This window comes from Lepidochelys olivacea, assembly GCF_965140295.1.
Source record: "Lepidochelys olivacea isolate rLepOli2 genome assembly, chromosome: 6".
NCBI classification, from domain to species: domain Eukaryota; kingdom Metazoa; phylum Chordata; order Testudines; family Cheloniidae; genus Lepidochelys; species Lepidochelys olivacea.
In genome coordinates this window covers 49558684-49580756 of record NC_140416.1, presented here as the reverse complement: position 1 = coordinate 49580756, position 22073 = coordinate 49558684, and the positions used below count along the sequence as shown (strand labels likewise).

The following is a 22073-nucleotide window of genomic DNA, read 5'->3' as shown; positions in this document are numbered from 1 at the left end:
GAACTGTTAGACTTTCTGATCCTTAACTCTTCCTGATTAGTGCTTAAAATCTCTAAGGCTAGCTATACTATATTTTAAAATACTGTACCTATATATTGCATATAAAAAAAGGTTAAAGAAAAAGCAGTTTGAAAAGTTACAGCTTATCAGTTTATATAAAATTCTTCAGTTTCCAATTTCAGAAAAGCATTAAACACCAGCCTTCCTGCTGTGTGTCTGCAGTAAACAATTTTGTACTTGTGTATGGCACCTTTTATCTAAGACTCACAGCATATTAATTCACCTTAACAATATTCCTTTGAGTTAGCTAAATATTATAACATACATTGTATAAATGATTAATATGAGGCTGTGGTTTGACGAGGCTCTTACAGTGGGTCAGAGAAAGAATTTGGACATAGAATCCAGAAGTTCTGACTCTTATTTCTTTTGGTGTAACCACTAAACTGTGCTCCCTATATTTACAATACTACAAAAGCATTATTTTCACAGCTGGAAAACAAATGGAGCTACTTCCTACTCCAAAAATGCAAAAAATCCATTATTCATTTGTACTGCGAAGCAGACATTGCCCTTGCCCCACAGTTTGCAGTCAGATAGTCAAATCAATATGCACCACTTTCAGGTTGGAAAATAATCAAAAGAAAATGGGGTTTCAGAAAATAATATGGGTGGAATAAAGTGTATGAAATATATAAAGATATTAGAAATCTGGCTGACAAAATTCTGAAAAGATGACGACTGGGGATGCAAAAACTAGAGTGGCTGAAAATTGTCGAAATATCAACAAGGTTTTTGTGAAATATATTTTTTTAAATGTCATGAAAAATCTTCTGCATTTTTTGAACTAGCTCTAATTAATACTATATATCCTGGGAGAATTTTATATATATTATACACATACACAATCTTAAAATGCCCTGGTATCTATGCTTAATATGTTCATAGTTGTTTCTTACATATGTACATTCTGAAAAGAGAATGAGAGGGATATCCCTATTACAGATAGGCCTCACTTAAACTCCCCTGAACTTTGAGGGTGTTGGAAATAAGCAATTATTTATATAAGACTGGAATTTCACAAGTGTTCCCAAACTACAGAATAGTTTGAATCAAAACCCTAGATCTAAACCCTGTTCTGACAGGGTTTAGACAATATGGACAATATACAACACTGCACCACAAATTAAATACTTCAGTCAAAACCAGCTTCAGTTAATCATGTAAATGGCACACCATGTTCAATCAGGCAAATTCCGCTGAGGTCACGGCAGTTACATACAATAGGTTAGTAACTCTCTGGATTGTTATTCACGATGATGAACCCCCCTTATGGCATGTCTATACTGCAGCTGGGAGTGAGCCTCCCAGACTTATGCTAGTAGAGCTCGAGCTAGCATGCTAAACATTGATCAGGGTCTCAAGCAGAAGGGGTCAGTTGGGCTTGAGTGGCCGAGCTCCAGCCTTAGGCAGCAGAATTCATGCCATTAGTTTTAGCATGCTAGCTCGACCTGGGCTAGCATGGCACTCCTTCCCAGCTGCAGTGTAGACATACCCTTAATGATCAAATATGTTTTATCTGTCATCCCTGTCCTTAAAATATATGGCTGTTTGATCATGCATACTTGGTTGATGGAGGTAAAATTTCATAGTCTTATTTCTTTTGGAGACCACAGAATGGCTGCCCATGGCAATTGTAGCTGTCCCTGCATTTGCTGATATTTTGTTAATTTCAGCAGGGTATCTGAATAGAAGTTTGAGCATGTTTCTTTTTATTTCCCACAGATTAAGTCCCATGGGGCTTTCTAAATGGAGCACAATGTGGTTAACAGGGTATGATAATGTGGAGTATAAAATGATTTCTTGCTCCATCTGCCCCCATATCAATGCTCCATGGAACTATTTTTTCCAGTAGAAATGCTCCCTTGTTTACCAGGAGACTGGGGGAAGGGGGGGGGGGGGACAGGGGTGGAGTGAGAGAAAGAGCATATGATGCCATGGGACGGCAGTTCCCATTTCCTGTTTCAAGAAAAGATCAGCTTGATTTCCAACATCCCCACTAGCAGAAGCGGATGGTATGATCTCAGCATTATTATGAATGTTTCTGTTCTCTGATTTTTCAGCTACCTGATAGCTAGAGATGGACTAACTGGCAGATTATTTGGTTTTGCATCACGTTGCCAATTGGGTTATATTTTTGCTAAATTATATCCTAAACCAATGATTAGTCTAAATGGCTAGAGTTGAGGCTTATCTCGTCAGTCTCCTTTATTATTTTTAAAATAAGCTTTAGAAAGTATTTAACATTTAAAACTTTATTAAAATAATAATTCTTAAGGAGTTGCGAAGAGGGGTAGAGTGATGAAGACTTCCATTCCATCTTTCCATGCAGCTGTTATGAGGTATGTGGCACACTATACATAAATAGCTATTACCAGCAGGAGAGTGAGTTTGTGTGGGGGGGGGTGGAGGGTGAGAAAACCTGGATTTGTGCTGGAAATGGCCCAACTTGATGATCACTTTAGATAAGCTATTACCAGCAGGACAGTGGGGTGGAAGGGGGGTATTGTTTCATGGTCTCTGTGTGTATATAATGTCTTCTGCAGTTTCCACGGTATGCATCCGATGAAGTGAGCTGTAGCTCATGAAAGCTCATGCTCAAATAAATTGGTTTAAGGTGCCACAAGTACTCCTTTTCTTTTTGCAAAGACAGACTAACACAGCTGTTACTCTGAAACCTGTCATTATGAAGCTTGACTATCCTTCTATTCAGTGGGGTGAGATAAGAATGCAGAAGGCAGCAATAACTCTAAAGGTCCTTGTCTTGTTGGTAATGATAGAAAATATTTTATTGTGAAGATATTAGGCTGGGTGACCTCCCTGGAGCTGCTTCAGAAAAAAATTCCTTCTGAACTGATTCTGAACCCATATATACAGGGTCACAGCAGTTCAATGTTTTTTGGCATGAGTCTCATTGTTTTGCCTGCTCTAATTGAAACAGCCAGTGTTCACAAAATTTCACTTCCCTCCCACCACCGCCCATCTTTCAATACCATAAGAGCTTTATTTTGAAATATGTTCTCTACTGAACCTGGCACTTGCTGTACCTGGTCTCAATTCTCACTTCAAAACAGTTGAGAGAACAAGGTATGGGTGAAAATTCACTGGGAAGCCAGTCGTTAATTCCAATAATCCTGTCACTCCTAGCAATCTATTCACACACATCTCCAGGTTACAGCTGTTTGTTTTGGCTGAAATGAGCTGAGGCTGGATGCAGACTCAAAAGGTAAAATAATATGCCACAAAGAATAGAGCAATCTGAGGATAAAATAAAGGGTGAATAGCTGAAACAGAAAAAGATAATACTGAAGCCAAGGTCATGGCTTTTAAAGCATGAATTCCTACCACATGCTGAGAGCAGAGATTCTGAGGCAGGGTCAAAACTCACTCAGTATCTAGGACTTGGCTTTGCTGGTAAGTCAAAACATAAATTTAAGCCCTAAGTTTCCTCCCTCAATTGGACTGTACATAGAATTTCCTTCCTCTTAGTTCCCTACTTCTCTCTCCTTCAAGAGCCACTCTCTTCTCCTTTATAACCCAGTTGGAGTTACTGAGCCATACCTGTGTCAGTGATCAAGTTATGTGTGGTCGGACCTCATGGTTGGACCAAAAGTCTGGCCAAGGGTCAAGGGTCAGAACTGGGAGGCAGAAGCCAAAGCCTAAGCCCCAGGGTAAGCCAAAGAGCCCCAGTCAAAGGCATAGCCAAGAGTCAGAAACCAAAGCTGAAGTCAAAAGGTTAACCAGACTCACTGCTATGAGGCATAGGTGAGGGTCAGAACTGAGAATTCAAAACCAGGAGAGAACTGGGGGCTAGGGCCAGGGACCAAGGCATGTTTAGCAGCCAGTGCTCTGCTGTTGTTGCTGAGCTTATAAACCAGGCGGCTGGCCCTGCAGCCAGTCAGTTCATTCCAGAGCAGTACATTTTGGTCTATTAGTTGCCTAGTATCAAAGTTAGCAGGGAAGTAGGCCAGCAGCTCATTTTAGCTAGCCTGACCCCTGACTGTATTCCCCCCTTTGAGGGGGCCTTCCAAGAGCCGTAGGGCTGGGTTTCTCTGGGTATTTGGTGAAAGGTGAGCAGGCATTCTGGAGAGTGGACATGTTCTGCAAAAGTTCCCATGGTCAATTGTCTGGGCCATATCCTGCCTAATCTGTTAAATACTGGAGTTTTCCTTGGACTCATCGGGAGTCTAGAATTTGCCTGATCATGTATTCCTCTTGGCCCCAAACTGCTATTAGCAGGAGAGAGGAGTGGTGTGTTGTGGGAAGGTATTCTGAGCATACAGTTTTAAAAAGGGAGACATGAAACATGGGGAAGACCTTAAAAGATGCTGGTAATTAATTTTGTAGCATCCAGTCTGCATTCTGTTCTGTGGCATGGAAGGGCCCTAAGGACTGATGGCCCAGCTTTGCAGGTGTAGGAGTGGACTTAAGTTTTCAGGCAGATAACTAGACCTTTTTCCCTACCATGATGCTGATCACAGGACTTTATGCAAGTTGCTACAGAAGTGCATAGGGACAGCCACCAGAAGCTCCTTGGTACCAGGTCTTGAGTTTTGAAGAGGCTGAAGTGCCCTGCAAAAGGGGCATCATGACAGAGTATTTGGATTTGAAGCCTTGTTGGGCCTTTGGGCATGTAGCTGTTCCCTTTGTTCAGCCAATCATTAAGACAAACAAGTTTGTTTACATTTACAGGAGATAATGTTTCCTGCTTCTTATTTACAGTGTTACCTGAAAGTGAGATCAGGCATTCATATGGCACTGTTGTAGCCAGCTTGCAAGGTATTTATGTGACAGATATGCTAAACACTCATATGCCCCTTCATGCTTCAAACACATTCCAGAGGACATGCTTCCATGCTGATTACTATCAAGCAGAAGCTGTTATCTAAACCAGTGAGGATCAGCACACCTTCATTTTCATCATCTGAGTCAGATGTCACCAATAGAAGGTTAATTTTCTTTTTTGGTGGTTTGGATTCTGTAGTTTCTGCATCTGAATGTTGCTCTGTTAATAATTTTGCCAGCATGCTCCACACCTCATCCCTCTCAGATTTTGGAATACGCTTCAGATTCTTAAACCTTGGGTCGAGTGCTGTAGCTGTATTTAGAAATCTCACATTGGTACTCTCTTTGCGTTTTGTCAGATCTTCAGTGAAAGTGTTCTTAAATCAAACAGCATATGCTGGGTCATCATCCAAGATTGCCTTAACATAAAATATATGGCAGAATACAGGTAAAACCATGGAGCAGGAGACATACAATTCTCCCCCAAGGAGTTCAGTCACGAACCCTGCAGGGTTCAAGTAATGTTTCTAGCTTTTGCAGTTTTTCAAAATCTCTACTTGTTGGCACTGATAGACTGTGGTTTTGAAGAGCTAATGGGGCTGTGATAGCAGCTTTATTTCTAAGGAGGCGCTGAACCATACCCAACATGAAGTTCCATCTGGTTGAAATATCTTGTACAAGAGGTTCTTGTTTCTATACATTTGCAGCTTGTATTTCTAGCTCTGTACTGTTAGCTGGATTGTGTTTGAAATGGCCCACAAGTTTTCTACATTTTGCCAGCACGTTTCCAAAGCCGTCATCCCTGAGCACTACTGTAATGGATCGCGGCAGACTGTGAGCAATGCATGTCATGTGTTCAAAAGACAAAATGATTGGCTACTGCTGTCATATTAGGTACACTGTCAGTACTAATTGTTGTTACCTTTTCTTGAATATTCCATTATTTTGCAACATCCAAGAAACTCACTGCACATTTCAGCATGTGTCTCTCTTCAATAGGAGTTACTGTTAAAACAAATGACTGCAATGTCCATGCAGCATCAATCAGGTGTGCCACAAGTCAAAGATAGATGTGATTACTCAAGGATTTCCAGTGATCACTAGTCAAAGCAAGAGCTAGTGCATTTTTCAGAAGCTCCAACGTGTAGTCTTCTAGTTGTGATATAAGTCATGTATTCGTGATGCAACGGTTCCTCAGAATGGCAAGGTATATGACTGATTGGAAGATGCAATTTGAATAACATCTCTTAGCCCTCTGTTTATAGTGTTGAGTGGTCTGCAGTCCGTAGCTATCCGCTTTGCAATAGCTTTGGTTAAGCTGTTGTACTTTATTTGATCCATGGGCTTGTAGTGATCCTGAAACTCTGTAAGGTTACTCTGTTGTGGCTGGTGGGATTCATTTGCTGTTGGTGGGTTATCTGTAGCACAAGAACGGGAAGTGAAAGCATGTTTAGCGCATAGGTGGCATGCAGACTTGGTATTGGAACTCAACTTTGCAATAGCTATAGATAACCATCTTTTTATCCAGAGAACCATCCAGAAGTTTTTTTTTTAAATAAACTTCCCATTCAAAAGACCTGAACTTTTGTTGCTTTGCTCCATTAACTTTTTCCGATATTTAAACACTCCAAATCATGAGAACACAGTAGAGCTGTGCCATTGTCCACCAAGTGATGAAATATAGTAAGTGAAGAGGGTCAAAACAGATGTGTGCAATTAACACTCATTAAAAAAAATGTTCATTTGTTTTGCGTTAGTCCCTTGTGTTAACTGATTAATTGACAGCCCACCTAGAATGATATAAAATTACATGCCACATAAAATAGATTAAAAATTGGCTAAGAAATAGGTCTCAAAATGTAAATGTAAATAGGGAATCATCATTGAGATGGTGTGTTGTCATTGGAGTTGTGCAGGGATCAGTTCTTGCCCGATGCTACTTAACATTTTTATTAAAGACCTAGAAAAAAACATAAAATCGTCACTGATAAAATTTGCAGGTGACACAAAAAATGGAACAGTGGTAAATATTGAAAAAGATAGGTCACAGATTCAGAGTGATCTGGATTGCTTTGTAATCTGGGGGTGAGCAAACAATATGCATTTTAATATTGTTAAATGTATATATTTAGGAACAAAGAATATAGGCCATACTTACAGGATGGGGGATTCTATCCTGAGAAGCAGTGACTCTGTAAAAGGATATGGAGGTAATGATGGATAATTAGCTGAACATGAGCTCCCAGGGGGATTCCATAGCCAAAAAAAAGCCAATGTGATCCTGGGATGCCTAAACAGGGGAATCTCAAGTAGGAGTAGAGAGGTTATTTTGTTTCTGTATTTGGCAGTGGTGCAACTGCTGCTAGAATACTGTGCCCAGCTCTGCACACAGTTCAAAAAGGGTATTAATAAAATTTGAGAGGGTTCAGAAAAGAGACACGAGAATGAATAAGGGATAGGAAAATATGCCTTATAGTGATAGACGGAAGGAGCACAATCTGTTTCGCTTAACAAAGAGAAGGTTAAAGGGTGACTTGAATACAATCTATAAGTGCCTACATGGGAAATCAATATTTAATAATGGGATCTTCAGTCTAGCAGAGAATGGTATAACACGATAATGGGTGGAAGTTGAAACGAGACAAATTCAGACCATAAACAAGACTTTTTTTAAAAAAAACTACACTTAGAGTAATTAACCATTGGAACAATTTTCCAAGGATCATGGTGAATTCTCCATCAATGACCTTTCTAAAATCAAGACCAGATGTTTTTCTAAAAGATATACTCTAGGAATTGTTTTGGGGAAATTCTATGGCCTGTGTTATACAGAAGTCAGACTACATAATCACAGTGCTTCCTTCTGGCCATGGAATCTATGAAAAAAACAAAACAAAACAAAACAAACAAACAGAGAAACCTTGTAACAGGTTCTTTGCCCACAGAACTATCAAGACAACCAGAGCCTCCTCCCCATGAATCCCCTTTCCCCCCAGCCCAAAAGAGGAGTCCACCCCAGCAAGCCAGGACTTTGAATGGAAAGTTCTGTCCAGACCTAGAGGGGATACACCTGAAATGGCAAATAAGGGAGATAATATTGTGTTAGGCATAAAACATTTATGTCCTGACTCTTCCCTGACAACCCTTCACCGGAAAGCCAACTCTAGTTTCTTATGGACCTGAGCAAAAAGGGCAGTGAATAATCCTTTCCCCTTGTCCTGTCAGCAGGAGACACAGAGTTCTGGACTGGCACCATGCCTATGCAGAGGAAGAATATGGTTTTCTCAGTGCCACTACAGAGATCATATCAGAGTACCTTGTCCTGCAAAAGTACCTGTGGAGGGCAGGGCCCAGAGGGCTTAACCAAGGAGGAGGAGGTGTTAATGTTCTCCTACTGGGTCATTCTGCACAGAATTTGGTGCTCACAGCATAGATCAAAGAATAGATGGCACTCACCTATCAGTGATCAGTAAGCTGAACCTGCATGACTGTAGAAACTGAAAGTGGGGTTCTAACTCCCTCAGCACTTTAGCACAGAACCTAACTGGAATAGCTGACTCCATGAGTTTGTCTCTTGCTCTGCTTATTTTAGGTCATTACCCCTAGATCAATTACCACCTAGGTCATTACCACAGATCAATCCTCACAACCTTCCGTCCTTCAACCCTTTTCACCCCTGCCTTTACTGGACATGGACCACCAGGCTATTTCCTCTGAAATGTCTCCAAATTACAATCTGGGCACCCATTGTGGACAACTCAATGAAAAACTCTGATGTAGTAAAAGCAAACAATGTTAGGATGCATTAAAGAATAGGTTGGAGAATAAAACTGAAAACATTCTAACATTACTATATGGATAAATGGTATGCGCTCACCTGGCATTTAGCAGTCAGCACTGGTCACCCCATCTCAAAGAAGGTACAGCAGAAATAGAAGTAATTCAGACAGACATAGGCAACAAAAATGACTAGAGGCATAAAAAGGCTTCCAAATGGGATTGAAAAAGACTGGAGCAGTTTATTTTAGAGAGGAAACAAAAGGTGTTATGATAGTTACTCAAATAATAATGAATGGTAGAAAGAAAGTAAGTCTGGCTCTGCTATTTACTCTTTTTTCATTGTACAAAAAGAAGGGAACATTTGAGGATGTTGAAAGGCAACAAATTAAAACCTAATTAAAGTGTCCCTTTTTTACACAACAACCTATTAACCTGTGGAACTCCTTGCCACAAGGTGCCATTGAGGCCAACAGTTTAGCAGGGTTTAAAAAAGGATTTGACATATATATAGATAATTGAAACATCAAGTTATATTAGATAGAATAAAAATATGAATATTTGGAACCACATGCTTCAGGGCACAAGCCATCCTATAACTGAAGGAGTATAGAAAGAAGCTTCCCTTGTACAGTAAATGAGCCTTGACCTTTCTCTGAGCATCAGGAGCTGCTCACTGATAGTGAAAAGACACTGGATGAGAAGGACTGCTGTTCTGATAAGTTATAAGGATTTCTAATTATGTGTTTTCCATTTGAAACACTTGACTGGCCAGGGTACACTTTCAACTGACCCCAGAGTCACCCTCCAAAAGACTAAGAGAAAATGCTAAGTGTTTCTTCTATCCTTCTTGCCAAGGTGTTCTTTTTTCCTTAAATGTGCCTTTTATCCTGTACCCAATATCCTTAAAAAAAATTACATTTGCATCACAATGTGTGTGGTGTTTCTTTCACTAACCACTTTTTCTATTAGCAGAAAACCTCAGATGTTCTCCACAGCACACACGTGGCTCTGAAGTGGATAACCTGGATCAGTGCCTATCAGTTTAGATGTGGTATGAACAGACTTAACTTTAACATGCCTAAGTCTTGCTAGCCACCACTTTGTCCAGTTAGAAAATTCCACTTGCCTGCCTATACTCAGTCATATCCCCAGTGCTCAGAGATCTTTCTTTGAGCCTAGAGAGGTCACTCATTGGAAAGTCACTTATACACATCCACCTTCCACTTAGGCATCTAAGAAGATGTTTATACGGAGATTAAAAATACATGGCTGGTCTGTGTTAGGCTCATGGGACTCAGGCTAAGAGGCTGTTTATTGCAATGTAGACATTTGGGCTTCAGCTGGACCCTGGGCTCTAGGACCCTGTGGGGTGGCAGGGTCCCAGAGCTTTGGCTGCAGCCCTAGCTCGAATGTCTACATCGCAGTTAAACAGCCCCTTAAGCCCAACCCCCATGAGCCCAAGTCAGCTGGCAAGGGTCAGTCATGGGTGCCTAACTGCAGTGTAGACATACACTAACAGGCTTTGAAAATTCTGGGAAACCCAGAAATAGAACATAGGTCTCCTAGTCCTGTATTGTGTCCATTGGACCATCCTGCCTTCTAGGTGTTTACACACAGCGGGTTAAGTTCCTTCCAAGAAAACGCAGGATGCTGTCTGCCTTGAGCCCAGCCCCAGTAAATATGACAGCTTTGACTAAGTCTCATCTAGCAGCAGTCAAGTCTATAAAACCATTCTGCGTGATTTAACAGTACTGGCCAGCGTGATTTTCTGCTGCCGTGGGACTCAATAACTAAATTGTTGTGGTTCATTTGAAACAAAAGCCAGAGAAGTTCTTTTCCTGAAAGTATTTCAAGCGTTAATTATTTTCCCCACACACACTTTTCTGCTGAATGTACTGACACAAATGGATAGGAAAACATATTCCTGTCAGACAATGGCACTCTGAAGCTGGGGCATCTTTTTTAATTCCTCGCACGCAAGGGAGTTTGACACCACTTTTTGGTGCTGTGTGACAATTTAAAAATGAAAGTAATCTTTCAACAGCTTGAATGGCTTTTTTTTTTTTTTTTTTGCTTTAAACAGACAGCGTGAAAAAAGTAATGACCAAAAAAAATCCTTTTAATTTAAAATTCTTCCAAAATATCATCACTTTTCTACCCAAAAATATGCAAGTTTACAAAAATTGGAAGGTAGTTATCTTGTCGAAAAAGCTATTTGAATAGCTTAGTAGAAACAAAATGTTTTACACTCAGCTCAAATGTTTCTTTTCTCCCATCTATCCAGCACACTATGAGGCAAACTATGTATTTATGTATTTATTTATTTATTTATTTTTAAAGGAATTATGCTAATCTTTAGTTTGACAGTAACTACAGTGTGAATTATGTGCTTCCTAATAGCATGCACCTCTGGTGAAGAGTAGGATCAGTATTTTTAAAAATACCTTTTATAAAAATCCAGTCGTATTTTTCGGTTGATAACCACCTTTTCTTCCCCGCTTGTTTAACTATAGGAAAAAATGTTTCCTGTTAGCTGACTATTGCAAGCAAGATCATCAGATAATCCTAAAGCACTTAATTTTCATTAGGTGGAAAATATTGCTCACTTATGTTTTCTAAGAACAAATAGCAACATAAAAATAATAGTATCCATATACTTTTCAGCCTGAGTGCTATTTATCTTAGGTGAAGGGAAAGCAATACAAAACTAAAATAATTTCTCCATGAGAGAGTGTAGTACTAATGATCTTGAACTGAAGCTCAAAATGACAGCTATCTCCCTTAGGTAATTAGGGAGTTCTACTATGACAGGGGTTGGGGTTTGTCATTAATTTTATAATTCATGGCAAGAAAAAAATATATTAAAAATGGGTTTAAAAAGAGGTCTGAATAAACTGGAGCCAGACCGTCCTAATGATCTGTGAAAGGCTGTACTTTCATTGGTGAGGTCCTGGGACTGATACAGCTACAACAACGTTGTGTACTTTGGTTGGGCATTTCAAAGGCAGAGGTTGTTCTTTGCTAAAAGTCCTTCCCTCATGCTTAGTATAATGGAAGAGGCAATTCCTGCCCTGTATTTTATCTACAGAAAGCTGTTACAGAAAATGGGGGGGGGGAATTGCCCTGATGGCTAGATTTATAAACTGGGAGGTGGGGGAGAAGAAATGGGTGGGATACATAGGTGCAACAGCAGGAGACTTTCATTCTGACCACGGGAACTCAGAGAAGAGGTTTGATTTCTAGTCATATATGATTTTCCTTTCTTTTCTGTAACTACATTAAGGGGAGTCTGCCTCATTGGAATTTTGCAATCTGTTCAAATGAGGCATGTTATGTAAACTATTTCTTTCATTTTAATAGGATTTTCACTCTATTTTAATCTTGTTTTTAAGCAAACACCTGTTGTATGGGAGTTTCTTTCCCTCAACGTCTAGAGCGAGGTGCTGCAGGGTGTTTCACTTCTGCTGGTGCCAATAGCAGCAACAAGAGCTGGGTTCAGTGAGTCTAGGCGTCCATCTGGGATAATAAATAAAACTCCGAGTCAAGCCCCCTTCCAGTGCCATATTCTTATATCTTCATGGCAAAATAAAAATAAAGCCTCCTTGATCATCTTTGCAAGTGTTTTTTCTCCCATTTGCAAGGACTCAGTGGTTTATTAGGACATGGAATTCAAGTGTCTCTGTATAAAAGAGACCTGAAAGAGATATATTAGTCATATAAGCAACCCAAAATTAACACAGCAGGAGGGAAACCTTCCTAGTCCAAAATAATACATGATCTGCCAGGTAATGGAGGTCTAGAGTCCTGTCTTGCCATAAACCCAACTCACCAAACCACCACCCACAGATAAAGTCATTCTCAGTGGTAACCAGCATGCATCCAAGGTGACTCTCTGCTGCTGGTCTGGTTCAATCCTGATAGAACTATACTGCCAGGGTCCATTTCTGATGAGCAGCTACCCGGTCCAGCTCAGGGATTTCAGCTGTGCTTTCACCAGCCAGGTGAGCTGGAGTCCTGTGAAGTGAGCACTTTACTGCTACCACCCCAGCTTGGTTGGGCATCTCTGTGGAGTCCTTCATACAGAGCACAGAGTCTCCAAGTGAGGAACTCAGAGCAAAATAGGACTCTTGGCAGAGTCCCTGCTCCCAGGTATAGAGCTCCTTATCTCAGGACAGAGTCTTTTCCATTTCTTTCTCTTGCTGAACTCAAGCTTTGTTATCCAACCAAAGCCCATTTCTTGTGCACACAAGCTGACCCGTCACCCTTAAATTCTCAAAACAATTTAAAATTAAATGGTGTGATAGAGATTAAAGGTGATTTTACCATTTAAGGTGGCTTCAGCACTTGAGTCACTTTTAATCCTTAATGCAATTTATGCTCAAAGCTTTGTAAGGAGACAAGATGGCTTTGTTTCTTAATGTCTCAAAATTTAAACTCTTAAACTGCCTTAATCTTTTGAAGTGGTTATACTTTAAAATCACTTTAAGACAAACCAAAATCCTCCAAAATAATGCCAGTTCTGTTACTGACTTCCTCTGTCATCTTGGGCATGTCATGTAGTCTCAATGTGTCTCAGTTTCCCCACCTATAAAACAGGAATAATAATATTGTGAATTATGTCAAGAACTAATTAACTGGCTAACATCTGCATAGCCTTTTAAACATGGAAAGGGTATGTACGTGCTATTAGATGCTGTATATACACAGTGTATGGATGCATATATAAATAGTAGAAATCTCATATTACAGAAACAGTTGTGCATACATTTAAGCATAGGTGCTGGAACTAGGAGTGCTGCCGCACCCCCTGGCTTGAAGTAATTTCCATTATTTACAGGGTATACAGTTTGGGTCAATGGCTCTAAGCGCCCCCACTATACAAATTGTTCCAGCACCCCTGCTTTTAAGAACGTAAAATCTGACTGTTTCTCATTTTCCCTTTAGGTTACTGAGAAAATGCATATCAATGGTAATATGAGGAGAGAAGACTTCTGAGAGGTTGTGCATATACAGTGCCTATGCCTTCAGTGGTATGACGACATTTAAGTCCTGTCTCTTGAAACAGCTCTTTCAACTCTGTGTGCGGTTCACTCTTTTCCTGGAAAAAGCTAGCTGTGCTTCACGTATAGAAAGCTGCCCACTGAGGCAAGATCACAGCGTTATAATGTTGCTAGTCATATACCTTGTCACTGCTGTTGACCCTGACCTGAACAAAATTAGAGGAGGCAAATGTAAAATGGAGCATGCAGTGGCAGAAGACATGAGTTTCAAGCATAGAGGTGCATATGAAATGCATCCAAAGGTCACTACAATTATTTTGGAGACTGGCTAACTCTGTGTGTGCGTGCGTGTTTTATTTTATTGTAAAGGAAGAACATATAGTACATACCGACAAATGCTGAAGAAAGATTGACAATACAGCCAATAACCTTTGCGGGAGTTGGGAAAGGAGAAGTTACCATTGTTATGCTGAGAGACAGATGAAGTGACTTTGATTATCTAAAGTAAAAATTGTCGCCTGACAGAATCCCAGCAGCAAGGCCCTCATTTTGTGAGATACGTGATGAGTTTTTACAGTGTTCTAGTATTTGAGTTTTATGTTGTATGATATTCAGCAAGTGACAGTATGACCCTTTTCTCCCCCAAGATGTTATCACTTCTCTATAGCAAAGTAATTCTGCTGCTGTCTTACTAGAGATGAACTCATGAATCAGTGATGTGGGCAGAGGTGGCATTCCAGATAGCATTCTCTGAAATCTATAAATCCTTTAAGAAAGACAGTTTCTGTGCTGCTGTATGTTGTTATTGTGTCCCAGTCATGCAATTCAATTTTGAAACTGGGGGTGACCTGGATTTGAGTACTAAATGGAGAAGAGCCACCAGGAGCTTAAGGAATCAGCACATTATTTGATGGGATCAAGGTGCTGAAGTCCAGCTATATTTATCTGCTGTTTCTAGTTAGTAGTGATCACAAACGCTGGAGTATAATTTGCTTTCATAATCTTTAATCATGCCCTTTCATGCTAGCAGCAGAGTATTAATAGAGAACAGAGTCCAATATATTTATTTCCTTCAACATGTTGTCTAAACCGAAGATGTGAATGCACTCTGCAAACGTTCAATAATTAAGCCTCATAACGTTTCTGTAAAGATGGTGTTAATATGCCTACTTTAAACAATAATAATACTCATTTACATAGTACTTTATATGCTCAAAGCATTGTTCAGACAATAAGTAATCCTTACAGCACCCTTGTGGTATAAGTGGGTAGGTATTATATCCTTATTTTACAGATGTGAAAACGAAGACAAAAAGGTAAAGTGATTTGTTCAAGGCCACACAGTACATCTGTGCCAGAATGATTATTAGAATTCAGGATCCTCTAATTCTGAACCCTGTGCTCAACTTCCTTCAGCATTAAAAAATGTAAGATTTTAAGCTTTGACTGAAAGCGGACAGACTTTAGCATTAGAGGGCTCCACTGACTACAAACCGATGGGGAAACTGAGGCACAAAGAGATTAGAGTGCCTTGTTATATGCCACAGAGCAATTCTGTGGCATATCCAAGGCAGAGAAGGACTCCTGAATCCTAAGTCATTGTCACATCCAATGCAGCACTTCCCTTGACCACTGTTCATGTGGATGAGTTTTCCTATTAATTCCTTCATTATTTCTCTTCTCTGAAGACAAATTATTCCTCCATACTATATGGTGAGATCTTATGTATAAAGTCCAACAATTGGGATTGGTAAATCCACAATTGCTAACCTAAAAAAGGAACTAAATCCAGCTAGATCTACACTTAAGAAAGTGGAACAATTTTCAAAAGCTCCATGAAAATTCATTTCCAAGGTAACTTGTTTCAAGAAGGAAATGTACTGTAAGTTCAGTGGCTGGTGAATGAGCTCAGATGGCAGGCATTATGTCCACACTCTGAACTGCAGCAGGTAACAGAAATAAAAGGAGAATGGGACAAAGATCAGAGGGGTATCCTTAGAGAGAAGATCATAGACGAATCAAGCAAGTACTGACTAATTGAGAATAATGCCAGCCATTGATTCTTCATCAATATCACTTCCTGTAGCACCATTTTTTTCCCATTGGAGATATTCAGTGTAACTATTAGCTCAGGTGAGCTTGTGAGATCTGATGGAATCACAGAACATGCTGGCATTATCAATTTTATTCCATCCACTAAGCCCAACATACTGTATAGTCTATTTACTGCTCTTATGCTTTAAAGATGACAAGAGACTTAGTGAGAGATCTTGCATTGCTTAGTACAGTAGTTTCTAATTTACTTTGCTTGTCAGGAGACTCTTGTAAATAAAAGATTTCAGGAGCTCCTTTCTACTGGATAAATATTTTGAATAATTAATAAAGCAGCAGCATTCCATTTCCTAGCATTTAATGTTTACTCATAAATGCATTGTAGTATATGATGACATATCACACCTTGCCTTGGGAGCATGAAGACTAGGATTTCTCATTTGGTTTCTTTTCATACTATATTTAATATGAGCTCTTCATCAAAATCTAAGTGTTGTGGGTGAAAAGGAGGACAGTGTGACTAGAGTTGAAATCTTATAAAGGAAACAACCTAGTCACCTCTTGTAGAATCCAGCTTTAACCAGTACCTAGTACTATGTGCAATGAAAGTGAGTGGGTTCTGAACCTATTAAATCTCATCCTGTTCTCTGCTGAAGCTGTGTCAGTTTTTACAATTTTTTTTTTTTGGTGCTTTCAGTGGTTGGCTGGAGATGATAAAAGCATCAGAATGGACTTAGCTGCTGGTCTGGGTAAAACCCTGAACCCATGTGGAGTTACATTAAAGTCATTTGCAGGATCAGGTCCCTAGTGACTAGAGGTGGGGGAAATGGCTAATATTTACTTGTGACTATTGCTTATCTAAATTGATGATATTTCACGGCAGGTGCTGTGGTCAACTGGTTACAGCAAGGGATTCCAATTAGACAAGACTTAGTTGAGTAATGCAAAAACCGTTTGAATTCAAAATGGCTCCTCAGTTCAACCACGTTAAACAATTCCAACCTCACCAATTTCAGTTTGCTGCGATAGGACGTAATGGGCAGTTCCCTTATTACCGCTAATTACTATCACAAATTGCATAAGCTTATACGTGAAAAATGTAATCACCAGCCTAAATTCATTTCAGGGACCATTCTTGGTTATGCTGGCAGAGGCCTCTGTCAGCACTCACTGAGGAGCTCCCAGTGATGGAAATGACTGAATTTTTTTCTCCGATGGTCCAAGGCAATCCACATCATGTTTGGTGCTTGTGGGAAGTGGGGTAACCAAAGCAGCAAAGGGATACTCTTCCGATTCAGTACATTCCCTTCAAAAGTCTTCTTTGGTCGGGTTGCAATGAAGCTATCGTTATGAATTAAATAAGCCTTCAACTGGAGGTAATCCTAAGAAAGAGCAAACTCTGGCCTTGTCTATGCACAAAAATTGTACCAATTTAACTATACCGAAATAGATTCCTATGGGAATAACTATACTTGTATCTTTATGCCTGTATAACTGTGTCCAAACTAGGAATTGTAAAAATTGTTTTTATAATCAATTAAATTATTTTAGTTAGGGGGTAGAAAAAAATCACACCACTAAAAAAAATAAATAAAAAAAAGAGTTAAATTGATATAAAAACAAAACAACCCTTTGTAGACAAGACCCAAAGTAAATGAAATCTCCCTGCATCAGCTTTACATAATCGGGCCCATTATTTATTAGTTATGTAGGGAATGTGTTTTGCTGATAATACTGAAAAAACGAACCAACAATAATTGGGTAATTTATGAAGTGCTCTACACTGCAGGGAGTCAGTTAAGGCCACTTCTCTTTTCTCACATTTCAAGGATGTTCTTATGAAATGAGAATCTAGGCCTTTGAAGCTAATTGAGGATGATATGGTTGAGGCACTAATAAAATAGCATTTTACTGACTCTGTTTGAATAAGGTAGGATGTTGTTTTGGGGCAGGGGTGGTTTTGTTTTTATTTTTTCCTTCTTTCCCATGTTGGAAATTGCTTATCACCGATTTAGAAAAATGAGAATGAAAAGGCCAGAGAGGATGTCTGCAATAGGTCAGCCACTTTTCTACTTTGATTACAAATTAGGATTTCTCTGCGTGTTGTCAAAATGAGAAAAGAATCAGAGTTCACCAATCGAGCTTTAGCTAAAGGATACAAGACAAGTCAAAACATCATTATGCAACCCAGAATTAGAGAATGTAATAAGTTATTTTTTTTAAAAAATTGTGTCAGTGTAGGGAATAGAGAGATATCAGCTGGAACACAGAAAGGGGAGGTTAGAAAACCATCACACAGTTATGCCAATACAAAAGATTTATTCAGACGGACAAACCAGGGATTATTTTCATTCAAGCATGATCAATGATTCCCTTGGATATAAGCAAGGGCTAGATTCACCCAAGGTTCTATGTAGGCAAAAAAGTCAGCATATGCCATGATCATGATAAGATATAAAGTACACCGAGTTGTAACAGTGGGGACACATATTGCTTATGATCTCCTTTCCACCAGAGGGCTTATAGGGTGGGTAGAATGATTAAAAAAAAAAAAGTGGTACTGACTGAGAATAGATGGTGAATATGACAGCAGGAAGATGGAGGAGATTCAGTGCATCACCACTGCTGCATCCATCAGTGGTGCTCCTACAGGTAGCCCAGCTTAAAGCTGCCTGTCCCAACAGCTGGTAGTAATGATGTCTACACTCCCAGAGGGAGCATCACTCCCTGGGTTGGAGCAGCCTTCACTGATGCAGGGGAGTGCCCTTGGGGCTGACTGTGATCCTAAGGCTTTGTGCTGTTTTTCTTTCCATGAGATCAAACGCCTTTAAATATTTATAAATAGAAACATTCCAAATGATGATCCATTTATAACATGAATAAAATGGAATCTGTCTAAGTAAATTTTTAAATAGTTATGTCCTACACCATGGCTAAGATAAATTAAAGAGCATCCTGTAACTCATAAAAAACACTGGGTAATGTTCAAATGAGTAACAGTTCTGATGTGCATCATCTTTCCTTTATTTCCCTTTTATTATCTCCTTGAAAGTGGATTTTTTGTTGATTTGCATTTTGTTCCATTTTATGCTTTCCTGTGTTATTTGGGGCCTTAGGTCATGCCAGCTTAGTCTTGCTGCTTCATCCCCACCCCTAATCATCCCTCTCTAAGAGGGATCTCATTTCCATTGATAGCACATATGTAGGATATTTGGTTTTGCAACTATATTTATTCATCAAAAAAACAAAGGACAGGAAATAACGAAAGTGGACCAGATTCAAGGGCAAACCTATGCAGGGAAAAAACAAAACAATTCCAGACTCCTATGCAGGCCAGCAGTGGTAAAAACCTGTTAAGGGGAAGAGGTTATGGCAGCACAAATTGGTTGCTAGTTTAGGCTCTCTCTACACTTGGAGCTAGGAGTGTGATTCCAGCTCATATGCACTAGCTGTCATTGAAGTAGTTTGCTAAAAGTTGTAGTATAGCCACATTAGCATGGGGATCAGTAAGTGATGACATGGGCTAGCCGCCCCAAGTACATATCCATAAGTTCAAGGCAGTTTTGGATTTGGGGCAGCTAGCCCTGTTGTAGCTGTGGTAGCATGGGCAGCAGCACTTCTATGTTTAGTATGGTAGCTCTCTGAGAGCTACCATGAGTATGTCTACACAAGCTGGGAATCATACCCCTAGCTCCCTCAAGTGTAGGCATAGCTTTAGATGCACTAGATACAGAATGGACACAGAGCCAGACCCCCAAAGTGGGGTATTATTGGACAAGAAGGAGTATGGCTAGAAGATGTGCGGATAGATTATATTCTCTCTCAGCAGACTCTGTTGGTGGGGGCCCTAAAACATTCTGGCCATACACTAAAGCTAACCTCTCCCTCCCACTGCATAAATCTTGAGGGAGAGCTGGCAATGGTGATACATCCTGTCCTCTACTGTAGTGAATCTGGAGTTTAGGGGACATCACTGGGGCAAGGATATGGAACTACTAATGAGCCTGTCCACCATGATAGATCTTAAAATCATAATTAGGAATCTCCAGTCAAAATTTGGCTGCCTAAATCAATAGACAGGATATGCAGAGATGTTTCCAAATACAATGTTTTCCAACTGTTCCCTATGTGGAATCAACCACTCACAGAAGATGCATGTAGAAAAAAAAAAGGAGAGAGAGAAAAAACAATGCCCTTTTAAATATGATGTGTTTTATTTTACATCAAACTTGATCATATACTGATTCACTTTAGTCTACAGTTATGCTCTGAGAGAAGAATCTCAGTGACATGTTCTGAAAAATGCCTGGTTCACTAACCTTTACCATACATTTGCACATGCTATTAAATGGCTGATTCTTAAGAAGGTCAGGACCAAGAATGAAACCATCTTTTTGATAGGTGTGGTGTGGTTCACACTCTGTATTGCCACGTGGGAGGACCATGTTTGATTTCCTGTTCTGGTCCCTTTCTACCTAAGCCATCATCATGGGAATCATGGAGAGAGAAAGAGAGAGAACGTCCTGACTTTCTAACCAAGAACACTGCCAACTGGTTAAGGAGCAATATTGATAAGCTCTGGAGCAAGTCTCTCCTATCCCACCTTGTGTTGTGGGGCTTTAAGCATACAGACAGCTTTCAGAGTAGCAGCCGTGTTAGTCTGTATTCGCAAAAAGAAAAGGAGGACTAATGGCACTTTAGAGACAAATTTATTTGAGCATAAGCTTTCGTGGGTTACAGCTCACTTCATTGCATGTATAGAATGGAACATACACACACACACACCCCCTTCCAAGTTCTGGGACCAGACTACTTCAGAGATTCTTTATCCAAATGACCCACAAAGCAGCTGTTCTAACCAGTGACACCGGATACTAGAAAGACCCAGGATTAAACTCTGGGGAGCCATAAGCCCACAGGATTCTCCTTATTGAATCCTTAGTGCCCGATCAGCCTACCTGTAGAAATTAGAGTGAGCCCTAATACTATTTTCAGATCCTGGTGCAAATTCCACCTATTTGAAAAATGCTGGTACAACAAAAGGATGCGGATGGGGTAGGGAGAAGAAGAGGGAAATTTAAACAAATAAAAATAAAAATAAACCCCAAAAGCTTAAGCAGATAAATACCAGGATTTCAAGGGAAAAGCCATTATTTCAATATTTGCCTATTTTATGTCTGTATTCTTTGCCTATATACAATGGTGATTTGGCATCACGTTTGCTAAATAGGTAGCTAGATCACTGCTAATCTGAATGCAGATATAGGTGAAAATCTTAATTTTATTGCCAATCCTGCTAATCTGTTTCAGTGGAGTCTTCGGTGGATTTTTGTCAGTGTCAAATTGACTAAAACCTGCAGCATATGGCCCGGATGAAAGCACAATGATAAAACGTGTCTTGTTTTTGCCTGTCAAATTTATTTCTGCATTCATTCTACTTCATTTATTTCTCAACTCCAAGAAAGTGCCATCTGCCTCCACACTCACACAAAATAGCAACTCACTGTACAACTTTTCTGAAGTAAAATCATAGTTAGAAAAAGAGAGGGGGTCAACAGATAGGCATTTCACCTTACCAAAAGGCCAGTGAATGCTCTTCTACCTCACGAGGAACTCTGCCTCATTCAGGGCACAATCCAGTTCCTGCTTAAATCAATGGCAAATCTCCCACTGATTTCAGTAGGTCCTTCCTATATACCTCCAAAGAATTCTCCACTGATCAGCTGGGCTAGAACAGAACTGTACATGTTTTCACTCAGTTCACCCATCACCCAGTTTAGACAGGCATGTACTGAGATCACATTTTTGTGTACAATTTTTATTAATTTAATGGGAATTCATCATAAAATGCTAATTAGTATGTGGGAAAGAAAGTCCTCACCACAAGTAAATGTGTACCATCATTCATTATGCCCAACAACAACAAACAACCCTCTATAGCAGTCTTCATATTGTAAAAATTGACATTTTGATTAATAAAGCACTACCGTATGAAAAGTGCCGTTATGTATTTTGGGAATTCTCTTTGAAAAGAAATCCCTACACAAATGTAGTTAAATTACATATTTTTTTTCTGTATATATTATTAGTGGTGTTAAAGGAAACAAACAAGAATAAACCAAACGAGAATAAACCAAATTAAAAGTTCCCTAGGAGCTGCTGAACCATTTAAGGTTCAATATGAACTGACTCAAAGCTTCTCCCAGACCCCAAATTAAGCCCTGGTCTACACTAGGACTTTAGGTCAAATTTAGCAGCGTTAAATCGATTTAAACCTGCACCCATCCACACAATGAAGCCCTTTATTTCGACTTAAAGGGCTCTTAAAATCGATTTCCTTACTCCACCCCTGACAAGTGGATTAGCGCTTAAATCGACGTTGCCGGCTCGAATTTG

At 39.7% G+C, this 22073-nt stretch overlaps 1 long non-coding RNA gene across 2 annotated transcripts in view; it reads left to right on the top strand.

Annotated features, from left to right (window-relative positions):
- The window catches only part of LOC311523004, a 39974-nt gene extending 25167 nt beyond the window's left edge, over positions 1–14807 (top strand). The window contains exons 2-4 of one of the 2 annotated variants that reach the window (XR_014712235.1): positions 2339–2402; positions 9598–9676; positions 13570–14807. This is a non-coding gene — a long non-coding RNA (uncharacterized lncRNA). The remainder of the gene's footprint in view (positions 1–2338; positions 2403–9597; positions 9677–13569) is intronic. The other variant, XR_014712234.1, reaches the window with a different exon arrangement.
- The last annotated feature ends 7266 nt before the right edge of the window (positions 14808–22073 follow it).